This window comes from Giraffa tippelskirchi, chromosome 1 (assembly GCF_054371585.1).
Source record: "Giraffa tippelskirchi isolate mGirTip1 chromosome 1, T2T-mGirTip1v1.2.pri, whole genome shotgun sequence".
Lineage (NCBI taxonomy): Eukaryota > Metazoa > Chordata > Mammalia > Artiodactyla > Giraffidae > Giraffa > Giraffa tippelskirchi.
Genome location: NC_137275.1, coordinates 219287118 through 219312420, shown reverse-complemented (window position 1 = coordinate 219312420; position 25303 = coordinate 219287118). Strand labels below are relative to the sequence as shown.

Here is a 25303-nt window from a genome sequence, read left to right as displayed (position 1 = left end):
TTGGACTTCAAGGAGATCCAATCAATCCATCCTAAAAGAGATCAATCCTGCGTGTTCATTGGAACGACTGATGTTGAAGCTGAAACTCCAATACTTTTGCCACCTCATGTGAGGAATTGACTCATTGGAGAAGACCCTGATGCTGGGTAGGATTGGAGGCAGGAGGAGAAGGGGACGACAGAGGATGAGATGGTTGGATGGCATCACCAACTCCATGGACATGGGTTTGGGTGGACTCCGGGAGTTGGTGATGGACAGGGAGGCCTGGCGTGCTGCGATTCATGGGATCGCAAAGAGTTGGACACGACTGAGCAACTGAACTGAACTGAATGAGAATTGACTGTATACCACAGGGAGCTTGAGTCAATGCTCTGTGGTGACGTAAATGTGAAAGAAATCCCCCAAAGAGGGGGTTTATACATACATATAGCTGATTCACTTTGCTGTACAGCAGAAATTAACACAACACTGTAAAGTAACTATATTTAAAATTTAAAAAAAAAAAAGATCCCTGAGCCTACCTCTTATTCATCATGGTCCATTTTAATTGTGATTCTATTTTTGTTTACTTCTTTTTGATATCAGTGACTATTTTATTCTCCTCTCTGTCCCCAAAGATTTCCCAGTGCTTTTATCAAAATAGATACTCAATAATGTTTTCTTCAACTGAACTCTTATCTTCTGCATACCATTGGGAAGAAATTTCCAGCCATTATTTTATAATGAGTTCATATGAATCTTCACAAAAATTAGTTTGTTTTTTTTTACAAAGTCTTGGAAGACACATATCAAATAAAAAAGGCTTCACATATTGTCCAGCTGAAGAAATACATAGGGAATGTCTAAAAGTCTGGATGCTAAAAATAATCTCTCATTCCATGTTAGGCTGAAATGATATTGCAAAGAAATGTCAATGCATTGAAGTGGAAAGTCAATTACACTTGACATAAATGTATTTTAAACCCAAGCTCTTGCCACTTAATTTAGGTCCCTACCTTCTCTTGGAGGCAATACTATCCACTAGAATGCATCTTTCTGTAACTTTGTGAAGAAATGAAATGTATTTATATTCTCTAAGCTCAGTTATCTCATCTGTTCAGTTCAGTTCAGTCGCTCAGTTGTGTCGGACTCTTTGCGACCCCATGAATTGCAGCATGCCAGGCCTCTCTGTCCATCACCAGCTCCCGGAGTTTACCCAAACCCATGTCCATCGAGTCGGTGATGCCATCCAACCATCTCATCCTCTGTCGTCCTCTTCTCCTCCTGCCCTCAATCCTTCCCAGCATTAGGGTCTTTTCCAATGAGTCAACTCTTCGCATCAGGTGGCCCAAGTATTGGAGTTTCAGCTTCAACATCAGTCCTTCCAAAGAACACCCAGGACTGATCTCCTTTAGGATGGACTGGTTGGATCTCCTTGCAGTCTAAGGGACTCTCAAGAGTCTTCTCCAACACCACAGTTCAAAACCATCAATTCTTCAGTGCTCAGCTTTCTTCACCGTCCAACTCTCACATCCATACATGACCACTGGAAAAACCATAGCCTTGACTAGACAGACCTTTGTTGACAAAGTAATGTCTCTCCTTTTAAATATGCTATCTAGGTTGGCCATAACCTTCCTTCCAAGAAGTAAGCGTCTTTCAATTTCATGGCTGCAGTCACCATCAGCAGTGATTTTGGAGCCCAAGAAAATAAAGTCTGCCACTGTTTCCCCATCTATTTGCCATGAAGTGATGGAACCAGATGCCATGATCTTAGTTTTCTGAACGTTGAGCTTTAAGCCAACTTTTTCACTCTCCTCTTTCACTAAAGAGCCTCTTGATGAAAGTGAAAGAGGAGAGTGAAAAAGTTGGCTTAAAGCTCAATGTTCAGAAAACTAAGATCTCATCTGTATCATAGTCTAATTAGATGTAACACACGGGGTGTTCTTAATATTTTATGGAATTATGTAAGTAAAGGATTTGGCATTGCATACCTCATATGAAATTCATATTGAATATGAAATTCAAAACCCACTCAACTTGGGTGGCTCTTGGGAGGATCTTGGGGCAGGATGCATCTAAGTCGTTAGCTATGTCTATGAAAATGATATGCCCAGTTACTGGCAATAGATGACATTCAACATATATCCATTACAATAAAGAAAATAGTGACATTGGTAGTGGTGGTGGCCCTGATGGTAGTTGTCTTAGAAAAGAGGAAAGAGGAGGAGAAGGAGATGGAGGTGGAAAAGAGGAGGAAGAGAATAATTGTTAAAGAAAGATGAAAAATGTAAAGATTTTTTCAAGATGCATAAAATGTGATACCCATGTTGTTGAGAGAAAGTAAGTACTATCACTGGAAACTATTTCTTAGGGTTTACAGACCAGAAAAGTCCTGGTGGATTTTATCTGCACCAAAGGATACCATAAGAACAACTGGGATGAGGCTGCTTTCATCATGATTTAAAAAGGCCTGTCAACATCTCTAAGGATGAAGTGCTCTAAATGTGTGAATTTCTTGGAATTTCAAGATTGCTATGATTTTTCTTTCTGTGACCCAAGGTAGCATAATTGCAAGAATATCAACTGGATTTCCTGATTTAGGTTCAAAAGTCTGATTTTTTAAATAGTTCATGCAAGTTAAAAATAGCCAAGACTTGACTTCAGGGAATTATTCTTTCAAAAGTATTATTTCTTTAGAAAGTGCCACATGTTTGTATTTTTCCATGTCATCACTGGCACAACCATTTTTGAAGACTTAGTAATAAGAATCTTTTTAAACTTTAGTCTCAGTGATGAGGCCCCTTCAGGAGAGAACCAAGGGCTCCTTACTTAAATCTTAAACTAAAGAGAATGAGGGAAAAGTTTTGCTTGATATATGCTACAGATGAAGCTAATGGCACAGCAAAAACTAGCTTTTAGAGGTAGTCAAGTTTGCTTGTGCACTGGTTTTAGGACTGGGGAATATGCATGTCAACAATTTATGACTTTTTTTTTGCCTTGAGTATTTGGTTTAATAATTTCATCAGCGATTTTCTTTGTCTGTTTGATCTCTTCTAATTCACTTTGTGTTTCTTTCATATGTTATGACATTAAAAACCAACATGTCAAAATGGACTATAGTTCCTCAGGCACAAATTTTTCTTTTTTTTCTCTTGTTCCTGATTATATAAGGAATAAAACCTTAATGGAAAAAAATATGAAAAATAAAGGAAAAATTAAGATATTACATCTATATGTCACCAACTGGAAGCATGTATACACAACCATCCCTGCTATACACACACAATATTATAAGTCCATTGGTCTATTTCTTCCTAACTTTTAATCTGTGTATTTTTCCTCTTTACATACTCCTTATATAAATTTATATTCAGATTTTTTGTTTGCCTGCATTGTTTTATTCAACCTCAGATAAGGCATATTATTGAGTCAATATTACTTTTTATTTCATAGTAATTATAATTGATTCTTTTCCTTATTTGCTTTATTTTACCTTATATTTTATGCTTCATTTATTTTCTCTCCTTCCTCTTCCCTTTCTTCCCCAAAACACACAAAATAGTGTATTTGATGTTTCCTTAGATATAGTCAATCTTGAAAAATATTTTATGTGTATGCATTTTTCATTTACAGAAATAAAATTATGAATTCCTGCTTATTTTATTGTATTATATTTCTTAATTTATTCAATAAATACTATGCTTTCAATAGCTAACCTCCTTCCTCCAAGGGTATCTAATTTATTTCTTCTGACTGTAACTCTACTCCATCATGAGTACCCTCTCCTTTTTAATTTATCCAATCTGCTTGTAATTGATATTTAAGTTAGTTCTACTTCCCCACAACCACAGATATTTTATGAATAAATTTGTCAATTATGTGCCTTGATTGACCTATATATTTAGTAGCACTTTTGACCTCTGGAGAAGGGCATGGCAACCCACTCCAGGATTCTTGCCTACAGAATCCCATGGACAGAGGAGCCTGATGGGCTATAATACATAGGGTCACAAAGAGTAGGACATGACTGAAGTGTCTTAGCACAGCACAATTTTTGATACTGTTTCACCTCAAAAAAAAAAAAAGGATGCTTTTTGTCGGATATAGAATCTACACATATCGTTTATACACATTAAATATATTTTTAACAACCTAAAACTATTTTTACTTATTTTTAGTCTACTTGATCTAGTAGAGGAATGTGAACAAATCTCAACCTACAAAGTATTCCCGCATTTATTTCTCCCTGTAGTTCTGCTAGTGTTGCTTTATTAATCTTGAGTCTATCTTAGGTGCATTTATCTTTGCAAACATTGTAGCTGTTAGATATATTGTTAAGTTTGCTTTTATTGAACTCTTATGCCCACTTTTATCTCAGATTATATTTATCTATTATGAAAGTGCTACCTCAGCCTCCTATGGTACACATCTTCCTCATATACTTCTTTCTCTATCTTTGTGCACACCCTTTATATCCGTTTGTTTAAAAATTTTCTCTGAAACATAACAAATTGGTGAATCTTGGCATAAGAAATGCAATCAGAAAAATCTCTGACTTTCAAGCTATGAATTTAAACCATACACATTTAATGTATCATCATTTTACTGATACAATGCCATTTATTTTTGCAACTTTATTTTGTACTTTATATTTGCCATGAATTTTTTTCCTTTGCATTTCTCCTTTCACACTGTCCAGTGGCCAGAGTAAATTTCATCTTGCTGTTTTTGAAAGTTACATATTCTATTGAATTTTTTTCAGATAGTTAGATTTAAAATTTATTAAAATTTATTAAAATTTGTAATTATTTTCTTTTTATTTTGTCATCAATGCCTAAAATTTCAATGTATATATCTTCCTCTGATCAAGACAAACACTTTAACCCATTTTTTTCTTTCTTGAACTTGCCCTCTCTACTCCCTCACTACATCATGTTGAGTTTTAGTCTGAATTCCTATATATTTCCCTTTTCTTCTATTTTTATTTGTGAGAGACGTTATCACTAAGATAAAAACTTTTGCTAAAGTAATATTGTTTCCCAGTTCTTCTCCAGATAAATAATTATCTACTTGTTGTAATACATCCTATAAAAGTATATTCAAAGACATTATTTTTGCATTACAATTTCCAAGCTTTGTATACCTAAGACTAAGTTTTTCATTTCTGCATTTGAATTTGATATGCATATGCTTTTTATAAAACACTGCTAAATATTTCTCCACTCTCCTCTTGAATCTACTACTATATAAAGAATGTTGATTTCAACCTGATTTCCTACTCCTTTGTAAGCATATATTTTTATTCTAGAAATGCACATAATTCTCTCTTCTGAAGTTTTTGCTTCTGCTTCACTATAATGAGTTATTTATTTCTTTGCTTCTCCTTTGTATTGATTTCTTTATCCACATTATTTAGCACTCAGAATTTTCTATATAAAATGCTTCCTTAAAAACTGGATTATTTGTTTTCATGGAACTGAACAAATAGTTCCAAAATTTAAATGGAATCACAGAAGACCCAGAGTTATGAAAGCAATTCTGAGGAAAAAGAACAAAGCAGGAGGAATAACTATCCCAGGCTTCAGACAATACTATTAAGTTACAGTAATCAAAACAGCATGGTATTGGCACAAAAACAAACATATAGATCAATGGAACAAAAGGGAGAGCCCAGAAATAAACCCACACATCTATGGTCAATTATCTTAAGCAAAAGAGGAAAGTATATACGATGGAGAAAAGATAGTCTCTTCAGCAAGTGGTGTTGGGAAACCTGGGACAGCCGCATGTAAACCAATGAAATTAGATCACACCCTTATGCCATACACAAAAATAAACTTAAGACTTAAAGACATAACTATAAGATTTGATACCTTAAAAATCTTAGAAAAGAACATTGGCAGGACACTCTTTAACATAAATCATAACAATATTTTATTGGATCTATTTCCTACTGTAATGGAAACAAAAACAGAAATATACAAATGCGACATAACTAAACTTAAAAGCTTTTACACAGCAAAGAAAACTATAAAGAAAATGAAAAGATAATCTATGGAATGTGAAAAATATCTGCAAATGATGTGAACATAAAGGGGTTAGTTTCCAAAAATATATGAACATTTTATACAGCTCAATATTAAAAAAAAAATCAAAAAGTGGGCATAGAGAACAAGATAGCAGAGGAGTAGGTGGCTGTGGAGTACATCTCTCTCCACGGGTACATCAGGAATACACCTTCAGACACAGAAGTACAAGCAGAACACCAGCTGAGAGTGGACGGGAGTACCAGACCAGCAGAAAAGAATATACAGAACCATGCAAAATTCAGCAGGACGAAGGAACTAGGGGGGAAAACAGGAGTCTTAGTAGGACTGGACCTGCCCTCAGCAGGTGGGGGAACTGAAGCAGGGGTCTGATCCCACATTGAGGCAACTGAGTCAGAGGAGAAACATTTAAGGCTGAGAGTGAAACAGCTGATCTGTGGCAGCCTAAATGGAATGAGAATCAGACAGTCCTTGCTGCAGCCATACATACCCTGGACAGGGATGCAGGTCCCCTGGAAGGCACAATGGCTGGGAACTGCAGTTTAGGGACAGTGGAGCAATCCTAGGGCGAGGGCTGCTGTTGACTGTGGAGAGACGGATTGAGGAGATGTGAGGGAGGAGACTGTGGAGGGAAATGCCTGTGGAGGAAAGTCAGGCAGCCATGGAAGCAAGGCAATGCTGCCGAGTCATGTGAAGGGGGTGGAGCCATCACCACAGCCTCTCTCTCCACACACTCCAGCATTGGCAGCTGAATAGTAGAGAGGCTGGCCCATCAAATGCCTGACACACTGGATACAGAGTAGAATCCCACCCAGAGTACCCCTTTAAGTGCCTGATGGGCCGATCTACAGAATAGGACCCCAGCCAGGGGGGCCCTTCTATGTGCCTGACATGCTGAACAACAGAGAAGGACCCCAGGCAAGGGCACCCTCTAAGTGCCTGAATGGGCAAAGCTGCGGAGAAAGACTGGCCAAAGAGGCCTTCTGATCGCCAGCTACAAGAGGCTCGGAAAAAGACTCTGATGGGGCCATAACTCCTGGGGCGGAGGCAGTCTACGTCTCTGCACACTTTGCGCCGCTAGGGTCCCGGCAAGCCAAGCAGCTATGCCACCTTTACTCCCAACTCTCACAGGAGCAGAGCTGCCACAGGCAAAAAAAAAACCTTGCGTCTATGCATGTAGAGTCTCTTCGGTCCTGTCCAACTCTTTGCAGCCCTATAGACTGTGGGCTGCCAGGTTTCTCTGCCAGGGGGATTCTCCAGGCAAGAATACTGGAGTGTATTGGCCAATACTGGTTGCCATATCCTTCTAGAGCACTTTATTTCCTGCTGTCCTAGCCACCATCTCCCTTACCTGGTGCTGCCAGAACCCCTGAGACCCAAGCAGCTGCATCACCTCCAACCTGGCCCTCACAGGGGCAAACCCAAGTCCTCCAGGGCAGCCTCAGGAGCAAACCCCAGAGGACGACCCACATATAGAGGTGGAAATAAAACCACATTTGAAACCCAGGGGCAGTGTGGCTAAGGACGAAGACCCAAAACCTTCCCACCAGCTGTAAAAGCTGCAGATTAAATCCACATGATCAACTTCCCAGACTCTGTGTCTATGGGATATATGAAAGGACACTGAGAGCTCCCACAAAAGAAAACCCACTAGTTCTGATAGCTGTGGACATTGGAGGCAAGAACACACAGGAGTAGGACCAGATTAGAATCTGAGCTGCCCCCACAGCAGGTCCAGAGACCAGCACAGTGTTGGAGGGCCTCCTAGGGAGGTGAGGTGGATTGTGATTCCCAGCGCAGGAAAGAACTCTCACAGCAGTGACTCAAGAAAAAACATTTATTATTCATATGTTTTGACTTGTTCTGCAGATTCTTTTAGACTGTTTTTCCTTTTTTCCCCCTTCTGTTGTAGCTGTCAATTTTATTGGTAGTGTGAAATCTAATTAAGCTTTTAAGTTTTTTTTTCTTTTCTCAATCACATTTTTTATTGTTGTTATAAACCTCTGGCTCTACGTTGGGCTTTTGCAGTTCTGTGGAGTTTTCCCTTTTTTTGTTTTTTCTTTCTTTTCTAATTTTTAAACCTATTATTATTTTTTCTACATTTATTCCTTTGCTTGCTCTTCCTACTGTTCTTCACCCCTTGCACTTAATCTTTAATGTATATAAATCTTCTTTATCTACCTCTATTTAACTTTACATATCTACTATTTCTTTTCTTCCTTTCCTTTTCTCTCAACATATTTGTTAGTTTAATTTTCATTGCTTCATTCTCCAATTGGCACCTTGCTTTAATTTTGTTTTTCAGTTTGTGCTTTAGTTAGTTTTGTTCTTAACTGGTAGATATAATTTTTGGTTTCCTTTGTTTGCCAGGACAATCTATTGTACTTTATTTTTGTTGGACTGTTTGATTTTGCTTATGGGTGTATATCTATATGTGAATACTCAGTTACACTTTTTATTTTCATTATAAGCCTCCACCTCCATGTTGGACTTTTGAGTTCTGTGGAATTTTCTTTTATTCTTTTTTTAATTTTAATTTTTTAAACCTATTATTATTTTTTATACATTTATTCCTTTGTTTATTTTTCCTACGGTTCTTTTCCCCTTGGAGTTAATCTTTAGTGTATATAAATCTTTATCTACCTCTGTTTAACTTTGCATATCTATTCTTTTTCTTTTCTTTCTTTCCTTTCCTCTCAAAATTTTGTTATTTTTATTTTCATTGCTTTATTCCCCAATTGGCACCTTACTTTAGTTTTTTTTTTGTTTTCCAGTTTGTGCTTTAGTTAGTTTTGTTCTGGTAGATATAATTTTTGGTTTCCTTTGTTCTCTGGGTCAATCTATTTTACTTTACTTTTGTTGGACTGTTTTGATTTTGCTCATGAGTGTATATGTATATGTGTATGTTCAGTCACACTTTTTATTGTTGTTAAAACCTCTGGCTCTACATTGGGCTTTTGCAGTTCTGTGAAGTTTTCTTTCTTTCTTTTTTTTCTTTCTTTTTATTCTTTTCTCTTTTTTATAATTTTAATTTAAAAATTTTAAGCCTATTATATTCTTTCTACATGTATTCCTTTGTTTGCCTTTCCTACTGTTCTTTTCCCCTTGCAGTTAATCTTTAATGGGTATAAATCTTCATCTACCTCTATTTAACGTTGTATATCTATTCTTTCTTTCTTTTCTTTCTTTTGTTTCCTCATCATATTGGTTAGTTTTGTTTTCATTGCTTTATACCCCAGCTGGCACCTTGCTTTAGTTTTGTTTTCTGATTTGTGCTTTAGTTAGTTTTGTTCTTAATTGGTAAATATAATTTTTGATTGCCTTTGTTCACTGGATCAGTCTACTGTACTTTATTTTAGTTGGACTGTTTTGATGTTGCTTATGTGTGTATATGTATATGTGTATATTCCATTATTTTAATTATTATTTGCCTGATTTTGTAACTGCCATTTGTCTGAGGTTCATCTTTGGTTTCTTGTTTTTGGGTATTTGTTTTAATCTCATTTAATGCCATAACAGACCACTTGTGGAATCTTTGTTACTGACCAAAGATCAAGCCCTGAGCCTTTGGAGTGGGAGCACTGACTCTAAGACACTAGACTATCAGGGAACTAACCCTAGGGAGTATCAAATAGTGAGAACTCACACAAAGGAAACCATTTGAGTACAAGTCCCAGCATCACCCAACCATAAGTAGCACCTTGTGAAGGATGCCTCATCTAAATAACAAACAAAAGAAAAATACAAATGCAATCATCAGCAGACAGGATTACCACCTGCTCAGCCTTGCCCATCAGAGGAAAAACAAACAAACAAAAACTCAGCACAAATCTCACCCTATACAAAGCTTACACAAATCACTGGACCAACATTAGGAGGGCAGAAACCAAAGAGAAGAAAGAATTCAACTTGGAATCATGGAAAAAGGAGACTTCAAACACAATAAGTTAAAAAATATATAATGAAAAGGCAGAGAAATACTACACAAATGAAGGAACAAACTAGAAACACAGAAGTTCAAATAAATGAAGAGAAAATAGGCAAACTACCTGAAAAATGATTCAGAATAATGATAGTAAAGATGATCAAAAACCTTGAAAACAAAATGGAGAAAATGCAAGAATCAATGAACAAAGACCTAGAAGAATTGAAGAATAAACATACAGAGACAAACAACACAACTACTGAAATTAAAAGTACTCTGGAAGGAATCAACAGCAGAATATCTGAAGCAGAAGAATGAATCAGTGAGCTGGGAGATAAAATGGTGGAAATAACTTCTGAAGAGCAGAATAAAGTAAAAAGAATGAAAATAACTGAGGACAGTCTCAGAGACCTCTGGGACGATATCGAATGCATCAGCATTTGAATTAAGGGGTCCCAGAAGAAGAGAGAAAAACAGGTATGAGAAAATTTTTGAAGAGATTATAATTGAAAATTTACCCAACATGGAAAAGGAAATAATCAAGTCCAAGAGGCACAAAGGTCCCATACAGGATAAACCCAAGGAGAAACATGCCAGGACACATACTAATCAGACTAACAAAGACTAAACACAAAGAAAGGATATTAAAAGCAGCAAGGGAAAAACAACAAATAATGCACAAAGGAAACCCCATACAGTTGACAGCTGATCTTTCAGTAGAAACTCTGCAGGCCAGAAGGGAATGGCAGGATATATTTAAAGTACTGACGGTAAAATTACAACCAAGATTACTGTACCTGGCAAGGATCTCATTCAACATTGATGGAGAAATAAAAAGCTTTTCAGACAAGCAAAAGTTAAGAGAATTCAGTACCACCAAAGCAGCTTTACAACAAATGTTAAAGGGACTTATATAGTCAAGAAATACAAGAGAAGGAAAAAGATCTACAAAATCAACCCCAAACAATTAAGAAAATGGCAATAAGAACATATATATCAATAATTACTTTAAATGTAAATGGATTAAATGCTCCAGCCAAAAGACACAGACTGGCTGAATGGATACAAAAACAAGACCCATATATATTCTGTCTATAAGAAACCCACTTCAGACCTAAAGACACATATAGACTGAAAGTGAGAGGATGGAAAAAATATATCCCAAGTAAATGGGAAGCAAAAGAAAGCTGAAGTAGCAATTCTCATATCATGCAAAATAGACTTTAACATAAAGGAGATTACAAGAGACAAGGAAGGACACTACATAATGATCAAGGGATCAATCCAAGAGGAAGAGATAACAATTGTGAATATCTATGCATCCAACATAGGAACATCTCAATACATAAGACAAACACTAACAGACATAAAAAGAGAAAAAGACAATAACACAATAAATAGTAGGAGACCTTAACAACCCACTCATACCAATGGACAGATTATCCATACAGAAAGTTAAAAAGGAAACACAAGTCTTAAATGACCCATTAGATGAGATGGATCTCATTGACATCTTTAGGACATCCCATCCAAATGCAGAAAAATGCACCTTCTCAAGTGCACATGGAACATTCTCCAGGATGGAGTATATCTTGGGTCACCAATCAAATCTCAATAAATTTAAGAAAATTGAAGTAGTATCATGCATCTTCTCAGACCACAAAACTATGAGACTAGATATCAATTACAAGAAAAAAACTGTAAGAAAAACAAACATATGGAGATTAAACAACACATTTCTAAATAACCAACTTACTGAAGAAATCAAAAGGGAAATCAAAAAAACAAATGACAGTGAAAACACGACAACTCAAAACCTATGGGATGCAGCAAAAGCAGTTCTAAGAGGGAAGTTTATAGCAACACAATCCTACCTCAAGAAACAAGAAAAACATCGAATAGACAATGTAACTTTACACCTAAAACAACTGGAAAAAGGAGAACAAAAAAACCCCAAAATTAGTAGAAGGAAAGAAATCATAAAGATGTAAGCAGAAGTAAGTGAAAAAGAAATGAAAGAAACAATAGTAAAGATTAATAAAACTAAAAGCTGGTTCTTTGAGAAGATAAACATAATTGACAAGCCTTTAGCCAGACTCATCAAGAAAAAAAGAGAGAAGAATCAAATCAACAAAATTAGAAATGAAGAAGGAGAGGTTATAACAGACAATGCAGAAATCCAAAGGATTATAAGAGACTATTATGAATAACTATATGACAGTAAAATGGATAACCTGGAAGAAATGGACAGATTCTTAGAAAACTTCAATCTTCCAAGACTGAACCAGGAAAAAATAGAAATTATGAGCAACCCAATTGCAAACACTGAAATTGAAGCTATGATAAAAAATCTCCCAAATAACAAAACTGAAAGCATTCCCCCTAAGGTCAGGAACAAGGTAAGGGTGCCCAATTTCCCCCCTATTATTTAACGTAATTCTGGAAGTCCTAGCTACAGCAATCAGAGAAGAAAAAGAAATGAAGGGAATCCAGATCGGAAAAGAAGAAGTAAAGCTCTCACTGTTTGTAGATGACATGATACTGTACATATAAAACCCTCTTCATAGAAAAATAATATCAGAAAATTACTAGATCTAATCAGTATATTTAGCAAATTTGCAGGATCCAAAGTCAATACACAGAAATCACTTGCATTTCCATATACTAACAATGAAAAATCAGAAAGAGAAATTAAAGAATCAATTTGATTCACCATTGCAACAAAAATAATTAAATATCTAGGAATAAACATACCTAAGGAGACAAAAGAACTGTACACAGAAAGTTATAAGACACTAGTGAAAGAAATCAAAGATGACATAAACAGATGGAGAGATATTCCATGTTCCTGGGTAGGAAGAATAAATATTGTGAAAATAAGTATACCATCGAACGCAATCTACAGATTCAATGTGATCCCTACCAAATTACCAATGACGTTTTTCACAGAACTAGAACAAAAAATTTCACAATTCATATGGAAACACAGAAGACCCCAAATAGCCAAAGCAGTCTTGAGAAGGAAGAATGGAGCTGGAGGAATCAACCTTCCTCACTTCAGATTATACTATAAAGCTACAATCATCAAGACAGTATGGTACTGGCACAAAACCAGAAATATAGACCAATAGAACAAGATAGAAAGCCAAGAAATAAACCCATGCACCTATGAGTACTTTATATTTGACAAAGGAGGCAAGAATATACAATGGGACAAAGACAGCCTCTTCAATAAATGGTGTTGGGAAAACTAGAGAGCTACATGTAAAAGAATGAAATTAGAACACTTCCTAACACCATACATAAACATAAACTCAAAATGGATTAAAGACCTAAATGTAAGACCAGAAACTATAAAACTCTTAGAAGGAAACATAGGCAGAACACTCGATGACATAAATCAAAGCAAGATCCTCTATGACCTACCTCCTAGAGTAATGGAAATAAAAACAAAAGCAAACAAGTGGAATCTGATTAAACTTAAAAGCCTTTGCACAGCAAGGGAAACTATAAGCAAGGTGAAAAGACAACCCTCAGAATGGGAGAAAATAATAGCAAATGAAACAACAGACAAATGATCAATTTCCAAAATATACAAGCAGATCATACAACTCAATGCCAGAAAAACAAACAACCCAATCAAAAAGTGGGAAAAAGAACTAAACAGACATTTTCCCAAAGAAGACATACAGATAGCTAACAAACACAAGAAAAGATGCTCAGCATCACTCATTAGAGAAATGCAGATCAAAACTACAATAAGATATCACCTCATACTGGTCTGAATGGCCATCAGCAAAAAGTCTACAAACAATAAATGTTGGAGAGGATGTAGAGAAAAGGGAACACTCTTGCACTGTTGGTGGGAATGTAAATTGATACAACCACTATGGAAGACGCTATGGAGATTCCTTAAACAAACTAGGAATAAAACCACCATATGACCCAGCAATCCTACTCCTAGGCATATATCCTGAGGAAACCAAAATTTAAAAAGATACATGTATCCCATTGTTCATTTCAGCACTATTCATAGAACAGCACTATTTATAGAACATGGATGCAACTTAGATGTCCATTGACAGATGAATGGATAAAGAAGTTGTGGCACATATACACAATGGAATATTACTCAGCCATAAAAAGGAACACATTTGAGTCACATTTCTAATGAGGTGGATGAGCCTAGAACCTATCATACAGAGTGAGGTAAGTCAGAAAGAGAAAGATAAATATTGTATTACTTTGTCAACAAAGGTCCGTCTAGTCAAGGCTATAGTTTTCCCAGTAGTCATGTATGGATGTGAGAGTTGGACTATAAAGAAAGCTGAGCACAGAAGAATTGATGCTTTTGAACTGTGGTGTTGGAGAAGACTCTTGAGAGTTCCTTGGACTGCAAGGAGATCCAACCAGTCCATCCTAAAGGAGACCAGTCCTGGGTGTTCATTGGAAGGACTGATGTTGAAGCTGAAACTCAATACTTTGGCCACCTGATGCAAAAAACTGACTCATTTGAAAAGACTCTGATGCTGGGAAAGATTTAGGGCAGGAGGAGAAGGGGACAACAGAGGATGAGATGGTTGGATGGCATCACCGACTATTGAGTCGGTTTGCCTCAGTTTGGGTAAACACCAGGAGTTGGTGATGGACAGGGAGGCCTGGCGTGCTGTGGTTCTTGGGGTTGCAAAGAGTCGGACATGACTGAGCGACTGAACTGAACTGAATGCATATATATACAGAATCTAGAAAAATGTTACTGAAGTATTTACCTACAGGGTAGCAGTGGAGAAACAGACATAGAGAATAGACTTGTGGACATGGGGAGAGGGGAGGAAATGGTGAGATGTATGGAAAGAGTAACATGGAAACTTACATTACCATATGTAAAATAGTCAATGGGAATTTTCTGTATGGCTAAGAAACTCAAACAGGGGATCTGTATCAACCTAGAGGGGTGGGAGGGAGGGAAATGAGAAGGAAGTTCACAAGGGAGGGGATATATGTATACCTATGGCTGATTCAGGTTGAGGTTTTACAGCAAATAACAAACTTCTATCAAGCAATTATCCTTCAATTAAAAAAAAAAGTAAAAAAGAAAAACGTGGGCAGAAGACCTAAATAGACATTTTTCCAGAGAAGACATACAGATGACCAAGAAACACATGAAAAGATGCTCAACATCTCTAACTATCCATTCTGCCATTCACTCATCTTGAGAATTCTATTTCAATTATTTTATTTTGCCCACTTGATATCTCAATTTTTAAAAAAGAATTTATTTTATTCCTTCTGATCCTAATAGATTTTCTTTTTACTCTTGGTATGCCTTTTATGTGTATGTCTATATTTCCAAGCAGCATCAGGCTTTATGAAGGTAGTCACCCACTTCTACATACCAGTGCCTGATAAATATAAGAAATTCAAATAATATTAGCTAAGTTTCTGAATGAAAGAAAAGATATATTACATTATTTATGTAACACTTCACACACTCGGAGGGATCTTTAGCATTTTCAAATCATGTTTCTTAACCTCACAGAGTGCTCTAAAATTTATTCTACTAAAATTTCATTTGTTGATGCGTCTGTGATACCTACAATAGTTCCTGACATATGGTAGCAGCTCAAAATATTTGTTGAGCGATATGTGAATGAACAAAAGATAATTCCTTGAAATGGTTCCACGGTGTACTAGGCTGAAAGGTGGCCCTGAAAAGGATATGCTTACTTCCTAACCCCTGGAAACTGTAAATATTACCTTATGAGGTAGAAAAATGAATACTACAATATGTCATAAAAGATGTAACTCAGATGTGGGAGTGGGACCATAAAGAAGGCTGAGCATCAAAGAACTGATATTTTCAAATCGTGGCGCTGGAGAAGACTCCTGAGGGTCCCTTGATAGCAAGGAGATCAAACCAGTTAATCCTAAAGGAACTCAACACTGGCTACTCATTGGAAGGACTGATACTGAAGGTCCAATACTTTGGCCACCTGATGTGAAGAGCCAACTCACTGGAAAAGCCTCTGATGCTGGGAAAGATTGAAGGCAAAAGGAAAAGCAGCTGGCAGAGGATGAGATGTTTAGATAGCATCACTGACTCAATGGGCATGAATTTGAGCAAACTCCAGGACATAGGGGAGAACAGGGAAGCCTGATGTGCTGCAGTCCACGGAGTCACAAAGAGCTGGACATGCCTCAGCAACTGAACAACGACTAGTTAAGGTGTGATGAAGGAGTAGCTTGTCCTGGAATATCTAGGTGGGCCCTAAATAAAGTGACCATATCCTTAATAGGAGTAAGTCAGGGGGACAATCAGCAAAGAACAAGGCGGCTACAATGGGGCCGGAAAGCATGATTGGAGCAATGTTGCCACACACCAGGGAATGCCAACAGCCACTGAAGCTGGAGGGAGCAGAGAATGGCTTCTCCCCTACAGGTTCCATAGGAAGGTGGCTCTGCTGATACGTTGTCTTTAAACCTTTATATGCCAGAATAGTGAGAGCATAATTTTCTATCGCTGTGAGCCATGATGCTTGTTGCAGCCACAGGACACTGATAAGCTTGGTGAAACGTTTGGGAAGTCAGTCCTTTACACAATGCTCCCCTCTCTCCATCATCTTGAAATTTATAATGCACATTAACATACTTCAAGATCTCTAACATCCTGTGAGTATTTAAGTCAGTGTTTCCAAAACCCTAAAAGAATTGCTGTTCTTGCCTTCCTTCTTTCCTTATAACATTTACAGCCTGTGTGACTATGGTTTTGCAGAATTTACTTTGAAGGATACTGAATTAAATATTCTTCACCCTAAGAATAGGTCAAAGACAGTTGCAAATAACCTAAGTGCACAAAACAGTGAATTCTCCCTCACCAAGCCCTGTGCTCTGCCTGACACACTGTCCACTCAGGTAAGGTGGGCTTTCCAGTTGGTCCACCTAGGGAAGAAAGCTATCTCAGGTCTGCATTAGCTTTTCAAAACAGAGTGGTGGTCTAGGGGTCCAATCATCTTTCTCCAAGACCCACCTACATTTCTCTTTATAGTGTGAACCCTGTATATAACTTTGACCTTTAAATTTTTAAATTTACTTAGTGGACAGAATATTACAGTATCAGGTTTTGCTTAAATAGTAAAATTTATGTATATTACAAGACTGTTTTATCAAAAAGAATGTCCGTTATTAATAAAAATAATCCTTTGGGTTTAAAAAAATAGTTGCAAAGTCATAACATTTTATTATTATTCCTAAAACAACTGGTACAATGTTAGTGATACTTTAACCATTATTATGGAATTCATGCTTTCAACAGCAAAATGGACTTTGTAAGATATACTACATAGCTTGGGACAAATGAATTTGTTAGGTGTAAAATTTGTTAGTCTGAAAATGTTAGAGTTCCATTATTGTTACCTGTCATTTCACAAACATTAGTTACATTCTCTATAGCATATAAGTCAGCACATTTCTTATATACTGTTCCAACAAACATTTATATTACTGCCATTTACCTAAAGACATCAGACTGTGACTCCAAAAAGCACGAACTGAAAACTGCACTTGAACTGCATATCCATTATAGCTCACAATAAATTAACAAGGGGTAAGTATTTATGTAAGGACCAAGAATTCTAATCCCTAGTCTATTGCATTTTGGAAAGAAGGCATATTTTAATGTCAGAAATGTAAAGGATGAAATGAAGCAGAGTCCGTCAAACATCTCTTCAATCAGAGTAATCGCTTATTCATTCTTGTAATATTTTTTGGACAAATATTTATTGAGATGTCCTTCTACATGACAGGCATTGTGCAAGGAGCTGGATTCATAAACAAAAAGTAGAGAATAATTTAAGAAAACACTGTCTAGTTAATACCAAATAATTTTGGGAAAATCGAGGTTTAGACATACAGAGAAACTTGCCAAAAGTCACACAATGAGTTAACAGAATAACAGGCTTGAATTGCAATAATATTAATTAATTTTACTGACATAATGCAGATATGATCAGTTTATGGTAAAGATAAGAACAGATCTAAATGCTACCCTTGGTTTTTATCCAGTCATTTAAAAGGTATTGATGCTTTTTTATTGTCCAGTAAATGGCTTATCTTGGTGAACGCCTATGTACACATGAAAAGAATGTGTTTTCTGCTGTTGTTGGGTGGAGTGGTCTATAAATGCCAATTAGAATGATTGTTAATAGTGTTGTTTGAGTTTTCTATGCTCTTACTGATTTTCTGTCTACATGTTCTATCAGTTACTAAAAGAGGAATGTTATGGTCTCCAACATGGATTTGTATGCTTCGCCATTTTTATCAGTTGATCTAGTATACTTTAAAATTCTATTATTATATAAATGCACATTTAGGATTGTTACATCTTCTAGGTGAACTGACTTGCCTGCCATGATGAAGCATCCCTCTTTATCTCTAAAATTTCCATTTTTCTAATGTCTATTTTGACTAATATTAACATAGCCGTTTTGGTTTTCTTATAGTCAGTGCTTGCTTTGTATATATTTTTATACTTTTTACTCATATTTTTACCTTTTGTACTTTTACTTTTCAGCCTGTATGTTTTTTAAAAATAAGTTAAAGTGTTACTTGCTTAAAGAGACTCACAGGACTCGTAGTCAGCAATTTTGGTTGGATCTGATGTGTTCTAATATGACAGATGATCTCCGATTTTTTATTGGAGTGTTTTTATCTTTAAATCATTCATGTTTAATGTAACTATTGATATGTTTGGGTTTAAGTCTATCATGTTGGAATCTAATGTGCTCTTCACTCTTTCTTTTTTTCCCCCTTTTCTGCCTTATCACGGAGTAAATGAGTAACTTTTAGGATTACCTTTCGTCTCCAATATTGTCTACATTATATCACTCACTTTATTTTCTTTAGCCCTTGCTCTAAGGTTTAACAGTATGCCTCTTAACCTTATTACAGTCACCAGCAAATAATTTTACACCAATGCACAGTCTCTAGTATCCTTTTCCCTTCTTTACCTGCCTAACTCCTAGCTTTCCTTGAAAACTCAGTTCAGGTATCACTTACTCCTTTCTCCTAAGACAACATAGTTGTTTCTCTTCCTCTGGTTATCCAAAGTTTCTGTTACACTCATAATTTTAGTTCTGCTATTTACTGGACATAATATTGGGTAAATACTCAATATCTGTATAGATGAATACTTTCACATCTTTAAAACAAGAATACACCCACTTTTGGGGTTGTTACAAGTACTGGGGCCCATATAAGATATTCCACTTAAAATGGGTTAGTTATTATCATTCTATATTATTATAGACTCTGTGGGATGTACTGTAATTCTATTTACTGCCCTGTTTTTTTCTTGAGCTGGACTGCAGTCCACAACTTAATTTTGTTTTATCCTTAACACCAAAATGTGATGGAGGTTCAGTACATCTCCACTTAGTAACTCAAGGAGAGGGTCGTCCTTAGGAATCAAGAGATCCAGCCTTACAACTGACCTGCTATGGGATCTTAAGCAAATCATTTCCCTTTCTAGAAATGTTTGAATTTGATGATGGTTAAGGCCCCATCTAATTATATCATGCTATTGAATCCATCAAACTATACAGGATGAGATGCTTTGGTGATTTTCGTATATTTTTTCAGAGAGCTTATTCCAATTCCAGGGTCTGATGCCATCCACACACAGACTTTCTTAAGTTCTCTGGCCAATCTGGGAGCCCTGCCTGCTGAGTGGAGTGAATGTTACTTAAGCTAATAACTCTAATGGTCTCAGCCCCAACTATTTACTCGTCCAGCAATTGGACATACATTGTTCCTGCTGTTTCAGCAAAACCCGAGAGGGTTGTTTATGATTCAGGGGGTCAAACTCATAGATAAAGTGTCATCTGTAATTTTTACATGTACAAGTGACTACAAGTTGAGCTGATAGAATGAATAAAGTGCCTTTCTCACTCATGTTGTGTCCCATCGGCAGCAATATGATTTTTTTTTTTGATTAAGAACTTGCTTGAAGCAAAGCTATTGAGACAGTGACAACAGCCAACAGAAGGAGTTTCTTCCAGGGACAGAAGAACAAAAGATGGCAGTTGCCCCTTATGGAAAATTCCAAGAACTTGGGCATGATATTTTGAATCAAGTGACAGGTGACTGACATCTGTCCCTAAGTGGTTGGGGAATTTATGATCATCTCTATGCCTCAGAGATATACAGGGGAGATAATATCTACCTTGTATGATTCCTGGAAGTATTAAGTTAAATGTTTTCAAAAGTATTAAATTAAATATATTCAAAAGCGCTTGTTCAATTGTAAATTACCAACAAACATAAGTTACAGTTAACTGAGGGAGCTAAACTTTGATTTGCATATTTAACATCTTTACAAACCACATAATTCCAATTTTTACTCAAGGGATACAGATTATATTGAAAATAATGTAAATTTTGTTTAAACATTTTAGATCTGACAAGGCTTTGGGAACATATTTTGTGAAGGGAAATTTTCACTGAGGAACAGAGGGAATTGGGTTCATTCTAACTTTTTGCTCCGCTGTGTTTTCTAGAACTTGAGGTGGGGAGGAGAGTTGTGTTGATTAAACACTGCCTCTCCATCCGCCACACACACATACACACACACATACCCACACTCACACAGTATTGCATCCTTTTACACAGTTGTCCAATTTCTCCTACACATGAAGGGAAGAGAATCAGGGACAGTCATCTCAACCCCCTATGGCGGTTGTGAGGAATAAATGAGCTGGGTTTATGTGACTAGAACTTTGGTAATAGTAATGTCATATACCACAGGGCCTGTCCTGGAGGCAGATATAGGACATGAAGACTTATCAAAACTCTGAGGTCAAAAATTCTGACTTTAGCTAGAGCCTCTGCTTCTCTGCCTGGTCTTTCCTGCATTGACTGGGGCTTACCTCCTACAGTCAGATAGTTTCAGTCTCTGTGGGTATAAACTGATATTCCCCCTTGCCTTGCAGGGCTGTCATAAAGAGGAAGCAAGAAGATGCCTATAGCCTTGCCCTGCAACTGGCAGTATCTCCTACAAACTTACAGTAAAGAGTGGGCTCTACTCTAGTTACAAGAAAAGCCCAGGGCCTCTGAATTAGCTGAGGAATTATTCTCCCCTCCACCAAAGCCTTGAAGAGCCAGCAGCAGGACTCTGCCACCAAAGATCATGAAGCAGCAGCATTCACACCCTGTCTCCAGAGCCCTGCATTTCTCAGTCTAACCATTTCACAAGTGGAATCAGCACAAAAAAGAAACATTGTTGCAAAGGTAAGTTTCTCTACAAGAAGAACCCAGCATGTTGGTCCATCCTGGGCTGAGGGCAAGCACCATTCCCTCCCTGAGTCCTAGCTCTGTCAATTCATACAAAAGAAAGGGATAAAAGAAGCAAATTTTCTGCTCCCACTACTGAGCCATCCCTGACTTACAAGAAAGAAAAGGAGGCAAACAAAAGGAAGGATGTAACTAGCCTCTCCTCTGGGAACAGAGCTCTCTTTAATATTCATATGGGTGACACTCATTGGCAATAAATGCAGACACCCATTTTAATGAAATATTAGGAACAGAATAAGAACATCCAGAAACTTGACAATACAAATGATGTGCTAAGAACTCCGTGTCTGTTATATGGGCTATTTTCTGTCCCATCCAAGGAAAACTACTTTACGCCTCTTGCCTTTTGTTTCTGTTTTCTGTGTTTACAGATACATGATACCTTTGTTTTGTACCATGAGCTCTTCAAAGACACAGGCCAGGTCTCCCTCATCTCCTCGCTGCCCTGCTCAGCACAGGAAAGGGCACGCATGGGGGCTGTCATAGGGGACCATGCAGTGCTGGCCATCAGGCTTCAGAAAGGACACAGGGACCCTGGAGTTAGATGGATTTGTGCCTGGAAACCATGTCATGTGAGGAACGAGTGAAACAATGGAAAATACTCTAAACTAGGAGAGCGGAAGGTGGGGTAGGGATGGCAGGCAGCATGGGGACCCAGTCAGCAAAACTCACTGCAGCCTGGAGAGACCTAACCTAGAGTGTAGTCCAAAGAAGAAAGGATGCTGTACTCACATCTGTTAATGGACCATTTAATTTAGTACCCTTTCCAACTTGGGTGAGTTTTCATACTATGGGATTTTTACCTGTAGGGATTATTACATTTTGGATTAGAAAATCTGATCTACTCTTGAACATCACCGGTTCTTGTCTCCCCTTGAATATCACTCTAAGACATGCAGGGTCCCAAGCAGGATCCTTTGGTTTACATGAGCATTAAAATACACAACAGCAACAAAGCTTCCTCTGGGTACATGATATGTTTTTTCATTTTCCCTCCTGAGAATCACTGATCTTTTTCCTCTGATGGAAGAGAATTTTTCTAAAACAGCATGATGGCATTTCTTTTTCCCTGAAGTCCCAACCTCAGAGCTTTCCAAAGAATACACATTCCAGATTCAGTCATCAGGGACCCCTTATTGGACAGCCAATGTTTTGGTGAAAAGAAACCCAAGCAGAAGCAGTGGGGGAGAAGTTTCAATTGCTAACAAGTTTCACGAGGGGAGGGTGTTAGATGATCTAGAACTATAGCATAGCATATTCAGCTTTGAGCAAATTTTGGACACAGGGAACCTGAGACCTAAAGAAAAATGACTTTCTCAAGGTGCCTCAGAGAGTGAGAGGATGAGGGGTCATCCCCATGTAACATATCAGTAGTGATGCTTCAGGTCTTGTCCAGGGGAGTGGACTCTGCCATTGGACTTCGGAGTCTACCTTGCTTCCCCAAGAATCAGAAACAAAGCTTGGACCTCAAATTCTGAGGAGAAACCAAAGATGGGTAAAGGATTAAGGAATTCAAAACACCCCTGTTCAAACTCCTTAAGTCAGGGAGTGAAGTAACAGTAAATCCACAGGAGCAAGGCATCTCCTCACCACCAAACCCGAGGCCAGGTTTCCAGCAGGTGCACAGCCCAGCCTGTGGACCTTGGAGGGTCTCAGTAACCATGTGTTAACTGAATCAATGAGAGATCAAGGGGAAAGCAAATTTTGCCCCATTCACTTCTAGAAATCTGGTCTGAAGATGAAAAAGCTATAAAGAGGAGAGAACCTAACATGTGTTAGGGACCATGAATCAATACTCTGAACGCTGGTTCCGGATCTTAAATGTGACAAGTGAAGTAGGTACAACCCCTGCCCTTGAGGCATTTACGCTCTCATTTCTTGTACCCACTTGAATCAAGGACGTTATTTATTTATTTTAGAAATCATATGGATGTATTTTACACTTTGCTAAATTGAAGGGACACGTTTCATTATCTAGGTACCTAACAATGGGTCAAGCATCTCCCTGCCTGAGCAGTTTTGGGAGACTTCTGTTCTATGCCGTAACTCTCCAAGCAGGTTACACCTTGTCTCCGAGCCTCAGTGTGACCATCTGTAGAATGAGCAGATTGTGACCGATGTTCTCTTAACTCCCAGGTGTGGAGTGCCAGAGCCTCACCTGGGAGCAGGAAGGTTTGCGGTCCTTCACTTTAATCTGCAATGCCACCTTGTGGTTATCAACAAGGACGGCACTGGGGACAAGCAGGAGGCTGTGTGATGATCTGAACACAGCAGCTCGGTCAGCAGATGACCAAGGACAGGGAGTGCTTATCCTTCCCTCCCCAGGAGACTGGATCCAATGAATGGGCTATCAGGGTTTTCTTTCAAGTCCAAGTCTCAGAGACCTTGGAATCCTCTTCCAGCTTAGAAACACTAAGAGTATCCTCTTGTAACATAGTCTGGGGTGCCCTGGAGGCTTGGAAAACACGTCCTCCCCATCACTCCACACATACATGCCCTTCCTTATGTCTGCAGGACAATGACAGATGTGATGAGGCCGGGACAAGAGACAGCAATGGAAAGGAAATGAGCCAGTTTTCCAGGCCAAAGTCTTCTCGCTCGGGCTATGGGGAAAGGATGCCATTGTTTCCAGGGCCTAGGAGGTCTGAACATTCTCAAGCTTCTGATGCTATTCATTTTTTTTTCTTAAAATCACTTTTTTCCCCCTTCATGGATACATTCTAACATGGAATTGGGTGGGTGGCCGTGGAGACCAGACTCCTCCTCCCTCCCTCCCCAACCTCACCCTGCTCCAAGGAGCTGCGTGAACTGGACGGGGTGGAGACCACTGTCCCCAGCTTCCACTCTGCTGGTTCCATCATCTCTCCTTATTCCAATGAGTGCACTTCTCTTTCTCATCCAGACCAAAGACTTCCTCCTGCTTACCACTGCACTGCCCCTTCTGAATAGGAGACGGAAGGAAAGCCATATAGCAAATCCCTGGCCTCAGTCACACACCAGTCAACCCGAAAGCTGTGATACCCTAGTTCCAGACACCAAGCTGCAGGTTAGAATGTACCACATACGAAACTCTCAGTTGAGTGAACTCAAGCATGTTGGCTTGTGGATGGCAAAGAGACTACTCTTGCAGGAGGAGAACACCAGTTCGAAACTATCTGGTCCTTAAAAACATCAAGAAATCTGAACGTTCGTACTTCAGGACGGGAAGTGATACTGCACAGCAAAACAGCAACCATGATAACAAAAACCAGTTAAACCACAAAAAAAAACTCCACTTGGCACCGAGCTAAACATTTAACATGCATTATTTTATTGAATCCCCACATTACGATTATGAGGTAACTAGTTTTATCATTCTCATTTTTATAGTGAAAAAAAAAAGACTTAGTAAAGAGAAAGTAACTCACAATTTCCCAGCTTGGACGTGGTATCACCAGAATTTGAACTGCTGTCTCTTCTAACTCAAGCTCTCAGGCTCTGACAATACCCAGAAGAGCATAAGGTGGGGATTACCGAGGCTCCTGTCGTGGTTCTCACTCTATCGCCTTGAGAGCTTGGACCAATACTCAATACCTCCAGCCTCTGGCTTCTTTGGATCTAGAAAACAGATGATGCAACAATATCAGATGAAAGACAAAACTCTGAACCATATCATGCTGTCAAGTTCTTCCTATGATCTAGCATCCAGTGTGATATACTGGTGGAGACTGAAGCTGAGGTATGTAAGCCAGCACATTACAAGGGAATTCAGGTCATCAATTTGTTCTGCTTGTTTTGAAATCTATTAAATATCTGAATTCAAAAAGCGGACCCTCCACTTCATCCTGGCTCCCATCTTCCTGTCCTGTCTTGTTCCAGGTCAGCTGCCTGCCTAAACTTGGTGAACAAGAGAGACTGTGACTCTTGGTTTAAGCCAAATCCAAGGTTTGATATGTTGGTGATCAGAATGCAGGCATCGTAGAGGATAACCTCATTGCCGACCTGCCTCTTATATTGTTTATTA

At 38.1% G+C, this 25303-nt stretch overlaps 1 protein-coding gene across 1 annotated transcript in view; it reads right to left on the bottom strand.

The window, feature by feature from the left end:
• The window catches only part of PAPPA (pappalysin 1), a 557592-nt gene that overhangs the window by 494503 nt on the left and 37786 nt on the right, over positions 1-25303 (bottom strand). The window contains exon 2 of the mRNA XM_081575791.1: positions 24708-24897. The gene's annotated coding sequence lies outside the window, so the exon portion shown is untranslated. The remainder of the gene's footprint in view (positions 1-24707; positions 24898-25303) is intronic.